A 12,843-nucleotide genomic window follows, 5' to 3' on the forward strand; every position below is an offset into this window, starting at 1 on the left:
AAATCTTCACTCTCATCTATGCCTATAATCCTTAGGTTTGGCCTTCTTATTGTGTCCTGGATTTCCTGGATGTTTTGGGTTACAAGCTTTTTACATTTTGCATTATCTTTGACTGTTGAGTCCATGGTTTCTATGGTATCTTCAGCATCTGAGATTCTTTCTTCTATCTCTTGTATTCTGTTGTTGATATTTGCATCTGTGGCCCCTGATTTCTTCCCAAGGTTTTCTACCACCAAAGTTGTCTCTCTTTGTGATTTTTTAGTTGTTTCTACTTTTGTTTTTAGATCCTGGATGGTTTTGCTCAGTTCCTTCAATTAGTTGTTTGTGTTTTCCTGTGTTTTCCTGTAATTCTTTAAGAGATTTTTGTGTTTCCTCTTTCATGACCTCTGTCTGTTTACCTGAGTTCTCCTATATTTCTTTAAGTAATTTTTGCATTTCCTCCTTATTGACTTCTATCTTTTGACACATATTCTTCTGGATTTCTTTCACTGATTTTTGTGTTTCCCTTGTAAAGGCTTCTAACTTTTGATCCATTTTCTCCTATATTTCTTTAAGTGATTTATTTATGTCCTTCTTATGTTCCTGTAACAGCATCATGACCAGTGATTTTAAATCCAAATCTTGTTTTTTTGGTGTGTTGGGGTATCCAGCACTTGATGTTGTTGGAGAACTGGGTTCAGATGCTGCCATATTGTCTTGATTTCTGTTGGTAATGTTCTTACGTTTGCCTTTTGCCATCAGGTTATCTCTGGTGTTAGTTTGTCCTGTTGTCACTGGCTGGTGCGTGAACCTCCTGTGAGCCCTTAAGGCTATTTCCACACCACTGGATGATTGGGATTGCCTTGGCACAGATTGTTAATGTGCTGCCCTCCTCTTGTGTGCTGATGGAGCTCTGGTGTGTCCTGCCCCAAGCAATGTTATACTTGAGTTGTCTCAGTGGACCAAACCTGGTGCTGCCCGTCTGCTCTGTCAGGGAGCAAAGATGGCAGAGGAGATCCCGTAGGGTACAGGACCCATGCCAGGCTGGCACACAGACAAACCACCACTTTGCCCAAGTCCTGGGCGCAGGTGGCAAACCGCAGCTCAGTGGTATACATCCCCAGAAGTCTTAGAATCAGGATATCTCAGTACCTGAGGTCCCTTGTCCCATTCTACTGGGAGCTAAGATGGCAGTTGCCGACTTCTCCACAAAGATTTAATCTCAGTCATGGGTTTTTAACCAGCCTTTAATCTTTCAGTTTCCATGTAAAATACGTGCAACTTTTATGTTTATAATAAGTCTTAAGCAGCTCTAAAGCTGGGCAGACAGCTATCATCTAAACTATTAGCATCTACTACCCTATCCATAACCCTGAGTTATAAGTCACCATCTTCCATCTGAGATGTTCTCAACTTTAGTTAGCCAGTAGTCCTGGCCATGTTTCCATGACTGACCTATGCCATGGTTTCTGCTCTTCTCTCCATCTTCTTCTCTCTTCCTTCAAGCCTGTGAACTATATATTCCACATATCTCCTTCTGCCCAGCTATAGGCTGGAGGCATCTTTATTGACCAATCAGAAATATCACGGAGTGCAAGGTTACATGGTCACTCATGTCTACATGCTGATTCTCTCATCCATGGGGGCAACCGTGCCATGGCAGCCAGTATGTATCATTATAACACATAGCAACACACCAAACCTCAACAGGTGATTTGTGGCACATGATAGACACAGCTTCATTGTAATTATACAACACCTCTTGCTTTTACAAGCTTTCTACAGCAATGACCCAAGTCTTGGAATACATGTGAAATGCATGTCCTGTTTATGGCTTACTGTTTTCTTATGCTCTGCACCTTGGATGTTTGTGGGTCTCTAGGCCAATAATTATACACTGCAAAATGTTCTCTAATGAGAGTTGAGAGAAACTTTAGTGTTTGGATATAAGTCATTTGGAGTTCATTTCATACAATGTTCATTTACAAGAAAATAGCAATAGGTTCACACTTACATTACATATTGCATCTAGCACTGATTCATGACCCAATGTTGGTATCAGACATGAGCTTCTCTTCTTAATCAAAACAGAGAAAGAATGTAAATTTGGATGGAAAGGAAAAAAACACAGTATCTAGAGAGGGTGTGTGGGAGAGAAACCATAATCAAAACATATTGCATTAAGAATCTCTTTCCATGGTAGTCAGCATCACAAATGAAGAGGATCAAGCCAAAAGAAGGTTCTGCCTTTACAAATGTCCAATGGTCAACTTTCATGACAGAGTTGGTGTGACCAATACTCACAATCAGTTTAGGTAATCTGAAAATGAGGCAGACAGCCTGCACAATGAAGGTCCCTCTTTCCAATAAAGAAATCAAATTATAAGACAATATGTAAGGAATACATGTAAGAAATATAAAAGAAATTGCAAATGTATCCCAGTCCCGGGTGTGAGTGTGAAATGTGATAAGGTAATGACCTGACTTGGTGAATGCCTCAATTTTAATTGATTAAAAAAGATACCATGAAGACCAAGTCAGGAGAGTGTGTGTGGAGATGATAAGCCTTGTGTCAGATAAAGTGGTGCTGTAGGCCTGAGCTGAAAGAGCTTAAAAACCCTGGTCTGACAGCTAAGGTTTGGCTCTTTCCCAGGAGCCCCATGGAGACTCTATGTGTTGAACCCAGCTCATTCCTAGAGCCAGCCCACTTATTCCAGACACCCCAGCTCTGAACTGAGGCTCTAGGAGGGATCTAAAGCACAGTGAGGAAATGCTGCTGGCCTGCACTTCCATTGGACCTAGGCTACACCACTTATTAGACGAGAGGTGAGAGTGTATGTGTGTGTGAATGAATGTCATCCCTTTTCAGTTTATATTTGTTCATTGTTGCTTATAAATAAATACTAGTGTAACTTGGTTTACTGACTCACAGGCACCTACCTTCTTTCTCTCACTCTCGGCCCCTTCCCTAAGAAAGTTAAAATTGGCATCTCATTAACAGAACCACAACAGATGGAGCATATTTTAGAGAAAGCATTTCAAAAAGAAATACCTGATATACTCATGAAGACTACAGTCAATTTAGATAAAGATAGACTAATGGGCAAAAGGGTAGCTGTGACGTCCAAACTCAAAGAAGATAGAGTAGTCCACAGTATTTGAACCTGTCCTGGAAAGCAGCCAGAGCTCTGTCTAGCAGTCATAGCAGCTGCACTTTAAATTTGGGTTCATTTTCTAGATGGTTGAATTTGAATACATTCCTAGTCTGAGAACTTCTGACCTTGAAGTCACAAAGCTTTGAATCCAACTCTATGCCGCTAAGGCTAGGAGGAAGGGCAGGTAGAAGACATCAGAGGGGAGCCAACCTCTAGGCTAACCAGAGGGTACTGGTCTCTTTTGAACTCAAACTTCTATGATGCCTCAATAGGCACAGATAAGTAGATCAAAAAGAGACAGGGAAGTTGAAAGTATGATGCCACAAACCCCGGTTGAAAGCTCCTGCAGCTGAAGCTAGGCAGGAGGAAGAGCAGGTTATTGAGGCAAAGAAGTTGACGTCCAAGCCTTATGAGAGAGTGACTGGCAAAAATACTATTGAGATGGGCAGGCAAATTATTTAATGCATTATTGAAAAATCTCCCAAGAAGTAATATTGCCTGGTACTTTAAAAAGAAAACAATAAAAGCATTGTACCACATGGCCTGCAAAATAACATCATGAGTAGACTAAAAAGACTAAGTAATGGTATGAAAAAAAGTAAAATTAGAGGATGAAGGGACCTTAGACTTGGTAGAAATAGTTTGGCAGGATACCAACCTCATAGTTAAGAATAAGACTAAATACAAGAAAGTTAAAATTGGCATCTCATTAACAGAACCACAACAGATGGAGCATATTTTAGAGAAAGCATTTCAAAAAGAAATACCTGATATACTCATGAAGACTACAGTCAATTTAGATAAAGATAGACTAATGGGCAAAAGGGTAGCTGTGAATATTACAAAACGATGAATGGCAAATGAAGGAATGCAATCCTTTTAGGAATGCATTAGAAAATGAACCAGTTCTATCATTGCCAGTGACTGCCTCTCAGCTTCAGACACCAGGAAGGGGTTCCAGACATACCAGGACCACTGAGGTGATAATGGAGACCAGAGCATATACCCCACAGGAATTCAATAAATTTAGAACAGACTATGCCCAGAATGGCATGAAGAAATCATCCATTATAGTAAAACTATGGGAGAAGGGAGCAGATACAATAATGTTATCAGATCAAGAGATGTGTAAAATAAGGAACATGGCAGAAAATTCCACTGTATTTGAAGCTCTAGAACATGTGTTAGACAGCTCCTGGGGAGATACACTCCCACTACTTGATTGGATAACTGCAGTTTGGAGACATGCGTTCCCCTCCCTACATTTAACTCATTTTAAGGCCTCAGCAAAATGCAATAGTTTGCAGGAAGCAATTCAGTTAGCAAGAAAATTAGGAATACTCTATTTCATCTACAACCAGGTTCCCACTCCACAGGCTGCACCAATGTTAGCCCAGTTTAGGAAAATCCTGTTAAAAGGAGCTCCACAACATCTCAGGGTGACCCTAGCTGGACCATTGCAAGGATGTCGAACTGTGGCAAATGCCATAGACTTCTTAAAATCATACAGAAAATTAGACTCAGAGAAGGTAGTATCCCTACATATTAAAATAAGAAATATAATGCAGTAAGGACACAGTTTAAGATATAAAACTGTTTGGAAGACAGAATACCATCTCCCACAATTAGATCAGAACCAAGCCAGCCATGGACTCCCACCATTCACTTGTTTGGGCAAGCTCCTTGAAGACCTTGGGGGATGGCAATGGCCAAGGGACCCCCCAACTAGGAATCAACAATCAAGAGCTGAGCATAGGGGCAATACCTATGAACAGGCTGCCATTCAGGAACAGCTGGAAAGGACAAGGACATCCCTCTCAACCTCAGGGACAGAATTTCTAAAACCCAGAATAGCACTACCCATTATATTACACAACAGCACCACCAGAGTGGTCAAATGGTATTGTACACGGGTAGTGGAATTAATGTATAAATCCTAGACAAAGGACAGATCCTGAATACAGACAAGATTAGAGGCTACAAAGAAGTAGAAGGAATTGGCAGCAGAGTTAGAACCCTTGTGACTAGACAGGTATATTGCAAGTATATGTTAAAAATTATGAGCTAGATTTTGCTCTGTGCAGTGCCCAAGAAAATGTTATAGAACTACCACAATGCACAAATTGTTTCCAAAAGTTTTGAATTGCAAAAGGCTGCCAAATTTACTATTGGTGCAGTCAAAATTCCATGGGTAGAACTACCTAAAAGAGATACCACCCTCTTTCACACCACAATACCCCATAAAAGGTGGAATGGAGGAAGTGAAAGACACCATAACAACATTATTGGCAGAAGGTATTATAGAACCAAGAAAAAGCATTAACTATAACAGCCCCATTTGGCCAGAAATGGCAAAAGAAATCGAATGGCAAATAGAGATTCACAGTAGACTACAGGAATATAAACAAACTATCAGAGCAGATGCCTGGGCAGTTGCCAGATGTAGAAAATATATTCCTGAGAATCAGAGAGATGGCACTCAAATGGTTAGCCACAATAGACTTAACAGATATGCTCTTTGGCGTTCCTTTACATCCAAACCCTAGAGAAATCTCCACATTCTCAGGGGAAGGAAAACAATTTCAATTAACTAGAGTTCCACAAGGATATAAAACCAGCCCAATTATAGGACACAAGGCATTGAGATGGGCTTTAGATTCATTCCAAACACCAGAAGAAGTAACAATCTTTTCATATGTAGATGACCTTCATTTGATATATGAAAGTCATAAACAAATCATAAACAAATACTACATCCAATAGTACCAGACTTAATTGCACATCTAACAAATAAAGGATGGACCATTAATAAAGACAAAGTAAAGGGACCAGCAGAGGAAGTTAAATTCCTTGGGGTACACTGGTCAACTGGAAGACCATCCACTCCCCCAGAAGTACCTAACAAATTAAGAAACTTACCAAGACATCAGAATAAGACAGAAACCTGGCATTTAATAGGTTTATTTGGTTATTGGAGGCAACATATACAATACCTGCAATTGCTGCTCCAACCATTATACAGTATAGTGAAGAAAGCATCTGACTTCACCTGGAGACTACCCCAGGAAGAAGCAGTGAAAATTATATTAGAATATATAGAACAATTTAGTAATTTAATTTATATCAATGCAGATAATACTGTGATAATAGATAACAGTCCTATAAGGATGGAAAAGACTTACATCTTTTCACAAGCTCCTGGTGTGTGTCAATTTGGTCAGGAAAATGAAAATTAACAGAATAGAAAACCAATGGAAAAGACTTATGGTCTAAGGAAGCTTGGATGGAGACAGCTCAAATATGTAAGGAAATAAGGATTAAGGTATATCATATAGATGCCCACCAAAACAAAGATGACCTACAAACCAAATATAATAATGAAGCAAATAGGTTAGCAAGAAAATTTAAGGCAGATTTCCAAAGTGAACAGACAGGATCTACAAAACTTAAAATTAGGAGAAAATGGATCAAAGTAACTCCCTCCAAATAGGCAGAGATTACAAAGAGAAGAAACAGGGAAAACTGCATGATATTGATACAGTGACAGGCAGGTAGATCAATGGAATAGATTTGAAGATACAGAAATGAACCCACATAACTATGGTCACTTGATACTGGACAAAGATCCTAAAATCATCCAGTGGGGGCGGGGGGGGGGAAGATAGCTTTTTTAACAAATGGCACTGGATCAATTGGCAGCTAGCATGCAGAAGAATGTAAATCAACCCATTCTTATCAACTTGTACTATGCTCAAGTCCAAGTGGATGAACGACCTCCATATAAAACCAGACACACTGAAACTAATAGAAAAGAAACTGGGGAAGACCCTTGAGGACATGGGCACAGGGAAAATTTTCCTCAACAGAACATTAATAGCCAAAGTGCTAAGATCAAGAATTGACAAATGGGACCTCATAAAATTACAAAGTTTTTGTATGGCAAAGGACACCATCAAGAGGACAAATCGGCAACCAACAAATTGGGAAAAGATCTTCACCAATCTTACATCAGATAGAGGGCTAATATCCAATATATATAAAGAACTCAAGAAGTTAGACTCCAGAGAACCAAACAATCCTATTAAAAATGGGGTACAGAGTTAAACAAAGAATTCTCACCTGAAGAACTTTGGATGGCAGAGAAACATCTTAAAAAATGCTCAACTTCATTAGTCATTAGGGAAATGTAAATCAAAACAACCCTGAGATTTCACCTTACACCAGTCAGAATGGCTAAGATTAAAAATTCAGGAGACAGCAGGTGTTGGAGAGGGTGTGGAGAAAGAGGAACACTCCTCCACTGCTGGTGGGGTTGCAAATTGGTACAACCACTCTGGAAATCAGTCTGGCGGTTCCTCCGAAAACTGGGCACCTCACTTCCAGAAGATCCTGCTATACCACTCCTGGGCATATACCCAGAAGACTCCCCACCATGTAATAAGGATACATGTTCTACTATGTTCATAGCAGCCCTATTTGTAATTGCCAGATGCTGGAAAGAACCCAGGTATCCCTCAACAGAAGAGTGGATGCAAAAAATGTGGTATATCTACACAATGGAGTACTATTCAGCCATTAGAAACAATGAATTCATGAAATTCTTAGGCAAATGGATGGAGCTAGAGAATATCATACTAAGTGAGGTAACCCAGACTCAAAAGGTGAATCATGGTATGCACTCACTAATAAGTGGATATTAACCTAGAAAACTGGAATACCCAAAACATAATCCACACATCAAATGAGGTACAAGAAGAAAGGAGGAGTGGCCCCTGGTTCTGGAAAGACTCAGTGAAACAGTATTCAGCAAAACCAGAACGGGGAAGTGGGAAGGGGTGGGTGGGAGGACAGGGGAAGAGAAGGGGGCGTACGGGACTTTCGGGGAGTGGGGGGGGCTAGAAAAGGGGAAATCATTTGAAATGTAAATAAATTATATCGAATAAAAAAAAAAGTTCAAAAAAAAAAAAAAACTCATCTGGAATAACAAAAAACTTAGGATAGCTAAAACTATTCTCAACAGTAAAAGAACTGGGGAAACCAGTATTCCCAACCTCAAGCAGTACTACAGAGCAATAGTGTAAAAACTGCATGATACTGGTACAGTGACAGGCATGTGGATCAATGGAATAGAATTGAAGATTCAGAAATGAACCCACATACCTATGGTCACTTGATCTTTGACAAAGGAGCTACAACCATCTAGTGGGAAAAAAGTCTTTTCAACAAATGGTGCTGGTCCAACTGGAGGTCAGCATGCAGAAGAGTGCAAATTGGTCCATTCTTATCTCCTTGTACTAAGTTCAACTCCAAGTGGAGCAAGGACCTCCACATAAAACCAGACACACTGAAACTAATAGAAAAGAAACAGGGGAAGACCCTTGAGGACATGGACACAGGGGAAATTTTCCTCAACAGAACACCAATAGCTTATGTTCTAAGATCAAGAATTGACAAATGGGACCTCATAAAATTACAAACTTTCTGTAAGGCAAAGGACACTGTCAATAGGCCTAAACAGCAACCAACAAATTGGAAAAAGATATTTACCAACCCTAAACACAACAGAGGGCTAATATCCAAGATATACAAAGAACTCAAGAAGTTAGACTCTGGAAAGCCAAATAACCCAATTAAAAAATGGGGTACAGAGATAAACAAAGAATTTTCACCTGAGGAATATGGAATGGCAGAGAAGCACCTAAAGAAATGTTCAACATCCTTAGTCATCAGGGAAATGCAAATCAAAACAACCCTGAGAGTGCACCTCACACCAGTCAGAATGGCTAAGATCAAAAACTCAGGAGAAAACAGGTGCTGGCGAAGATGTGGAGAAAAAGCAACAGTCCTCCACTGCTGGTCAGATTGTAAGCTGGTATAACCACTCTGGAAATCAGTGTGGCGTATCCTCAGAAAACTGGGCATGATAATACCGGGGGACCCTGTTATACCACTCATGGGCATATACCCAGAGGATTCCCCAGCATGTAATAAGTATACATGCTCCACTATATTCATAGTAACCCTATTTATAATAGCCAGAAGCTGGAAAGAACCCAGATGTCCCTCAATGGAGGAATGGATGCAGGAATTGTGGTGTATTTACACAATGGAATACTAGTCAGCTATTAAAAACAATGAATTCATGAAATTCTCAGACAAATGGATGGAACTAGAAAATATACTAAGTGAGGTAACCCAATCACACACACACACACACACACACACACACACACAACCACAAGGTATGCACTCACTGATAAATGGATATAAGCCCAGGAGCTCAGAATACCTAAGAAACAATTCACATATCAAGTGATGCCCAAGAAGGAAGGAGAGGCCCCTGTCCTGGAAAGACTTGATGCAGCAGTGTAGCAGAATACCAGGACAGGGAAGTGGGACAGGGTTGGTTTGGGAAAAGGAGGAGGGGAGATGCCTTATGGGACTTTCCGGGAGGGGGGAATCAGGAAAGAGGAAATTATTTGCAATGTAAAGAATATATTTAATTAAAAAACAAGAATTAAAAATATGTAGCAGTAGGGCTTGAGGAAAGTGGGTAATTACTAGAAAGTTCCAGAAAACAGGGATGTGAAAGTTCCCAGGACCCAATGGGGATGACATTAGCTGAAATTTCCAACAGAAAGAAGAAAGAATCTGAAAAGAACCACCTCAGGTAGTGTACTGGCTAGTTTTGTGTGTCAACTTGACACAGGTTGGAGTTATCACAGAGAAAGGAGCTTCAGTTGGGGAAGTGCCTTCACGAGATCTAGCTGTGGGGCGTTTTCTCAATTAGTGATCAAGTGGGAAGGGCCCCTTGTGGGTGGTACCACCTTTGGGCTGGTACTCTTGGGTTCTATGGGAGAGCAGGCTGAACTAGTCAGGGGAAGCAAGCCAGTAAGAAACATCCCTCCATGGCCTCTGCATCAGCTCCTGCTTCCTGACCTGCTTGAGTTCCAGTCCTGACTTCCTTTAGTGATGAACTGCAATATGGAAGTGTAAGCTCAATAAACACTTTCCTCCCCAACTTGCTTCTTGGTCATGATGTTTGTGCAGGAATAGAAACCCTGACTAAGACAGGTAGAGAGGCATGGCCTCCAGTTGAGAGATGGGGGCCACCCACCCACCTCAAAATTTTTTAACCCAGATTTGTTCCTGTCTAAAGGAAACACAGGACATAAATGGAACAGAGGCTGGAGGAAAGACCATCTAGAGACTTCCCACCTTGGAACTCATTCCATCCACAGACACCAAACCCTGACACTTTTGCTGATGCCAAGAAGTTCTTGCAGACAAGGAGACTAGTATGGCTGTCCTCTGAGAGGCTCTGCCAGTACCTGACTAAGGCAGATGCTGACACTCACATTCAACTATGGGACTGAGCCCAGGGATCCTAATGGAAGAGCAGAGGAAGGACTGAAGGAGCTGAAGGAAAAATGATATGAACTAGCAGGACTCTCAGAATTCCCAGGGAGTTAATCAGCAATAAAAGAGTATACATGGGTGGATCCATGGCTTCCGAATGTAGCAGAGGATTGTATTATCTAGCATCAATTTGAGGGGAGGCGCTTAATCCTGTGGAGGCTTGTTGACCCAGTGATGGAAAATGCTAGAGGAGTGAGGCAGGAGTGAGTCGATGGGTACAGAAGCATCCTCTTAGAGCTAAAGGGCAGGGAGGCAGATAGGATGGGGACCTTGTGGTAGGGAGACTGGGGAGGGGACAACACTTGAAATGCAAATAAATAAATAAATAAATAAATAAATAAATAAATAAATAAATAAATAAATAAGCAACAGTAAAGTACCAATAGTGGGCAACAAAACAAGGTCTAAATAAGTTTGACACCAATAATCATGTTAATATGGAAGTGGGTAAACCTCCCCCTGGCCCTAACAATACTCAAAACGATTATATGAGTTCAGGAGAAACAGTCCTGTCCATGATATAAGGTCCAAATTATAATTTTCTTTAACTCAAAGGATAATGATGATTGAAATATTAATTTGCTTTACTCTAATAGGTTTCTCTAAAATACTGTATTGCATACTTACCAATCATACACTTAACTTTAAGTTCACGTGAATTGTGATTTGATGCTGAAAGTTATAATTGCCATAGAAGTTACATATCTGTAATGTAACATTCATGTTACTCCCATGTAATGTTTTTCTTCAACTCCTATGTGTAACATATCCAAATCCACCTTCAATGTTTAATTTCATTTTATTCTGTGGATATATACATTGTATACTATGCTTAAAACTTCGACAAGTTACATTTCTAAAAGAATTGAAATGAAAATTTTAACAGATCTGGTGGTATATGCCTCTTGGTTAAGCAGTGTGGAGGATTAAGCAGAAGGGTTGCACATTTAAGACCACCCTGGTTTACATAGCAAAGAAACATGTAGCATAGCAAGGAATTAAAAAACAAAAAGCAAAGGATACAATAATGCCTGTCCTGAAACATGCACTAATTTATCTCTGTTCCTATCATCATAATTACCTTCAGGATAATTCTTGTTCATTTAGTGTTCCATAAAAACACAATGAATGAAAGAATGAATGAATAAATAAGTAATAAACATTTTATCACCCCCCCAATAATACACATTTTAGAAGATTAAAATCATGAAGGATTGTCTATGACTTCCTCCAGTTCATTGAGCAAATCTGTTCTTGACAGAGTTCTGATAGTCAATGTAACAGCTGCTCCTTTGGCCAGCATGTGAGCAATATTATCATGTTGTTCTCCAAACAAAGGAATGTCAATCATAGGGATTCCATGATAGATTACCTCATAAAGGCCATCAGCTACACCATGAGTTATAAGGACTTTGGTTCTTGGATGACCTAGAATAAGATAAATTCAGGTTGTCATTAATTAACATTGTAGAAATATAAAGAGAAATGTATACTATGAGTAACCAAAAAGAGATGATTCTACATAAATATTCTTTAACTCATAAGCTACACTGAAATATTTTTGTCTCAGCACATGAAATGAAATTTACAGAGAACTATTTTTTTCAGATTTCAATGTGAATTCAGAGTTGAATTTTGAAATACTCATTTCCAGTTGAACACATAAAGTCCATAGTAGAATCAATGAGTTATCTTGTTATCTTAAATTATCCATTCACTAAGTGTAATATAAGTATAGGAATCAGAGAGAGTCAGTCATGATTTTGAATTTGTTTTTCAGAGCCTTACCAAGGAAGTCATACTGGGGAAGCCACTAGGAGACTCTAGTTTTGGGTCCTGTGGTTGCTGGGGTTTCACCATCAAATATCTTAACACCCGTTAAATGTTAGATAATCTATGGTGATGGAGCCAAATTTAACATTATAAATACTGATCAGGTTATATTTAAGAATATAAATGTAGAGGCATATACATATTTGAATGAAACAACACTCAGTGAAACAGGAGGCTATGGGTTTGAAACAGAGCAAGGATGCATGGATTTTAGAATGTTTGCAGGGAGGAATGCAAAGTGAGAAATGATGTCATTATACTTTCCAAAAGACATTTTAGTATTTTAATTTTAAAATGTTAAAATTTTAATATTTTCAAAATGTAGCATCTTTTAGTTTAGAGAAAAAAGATCTAAATATCACTTAGGATATTTGAGTAGGATAGATGAGAAACTCAGAAGAGATGAGCAAGGAGAACTCTTAAAAGCCTGAGACACTAGTGAGCAAGAACTTTCTGT

The sequence above is a fragment of the Apodemus sylvaticus genome, chromosome 11 (genome assembly GCF_947179515.1).
Source record: "Apodemus sylvaticus chromosome 11, mApoSyl1.1, whole genome shotgun sequence".
NCBI lineage: Eukaryota > Metazoa > Chordata > Mammalia > Rodentia > Muridae > Apodemus > Apodemus sylvaticus.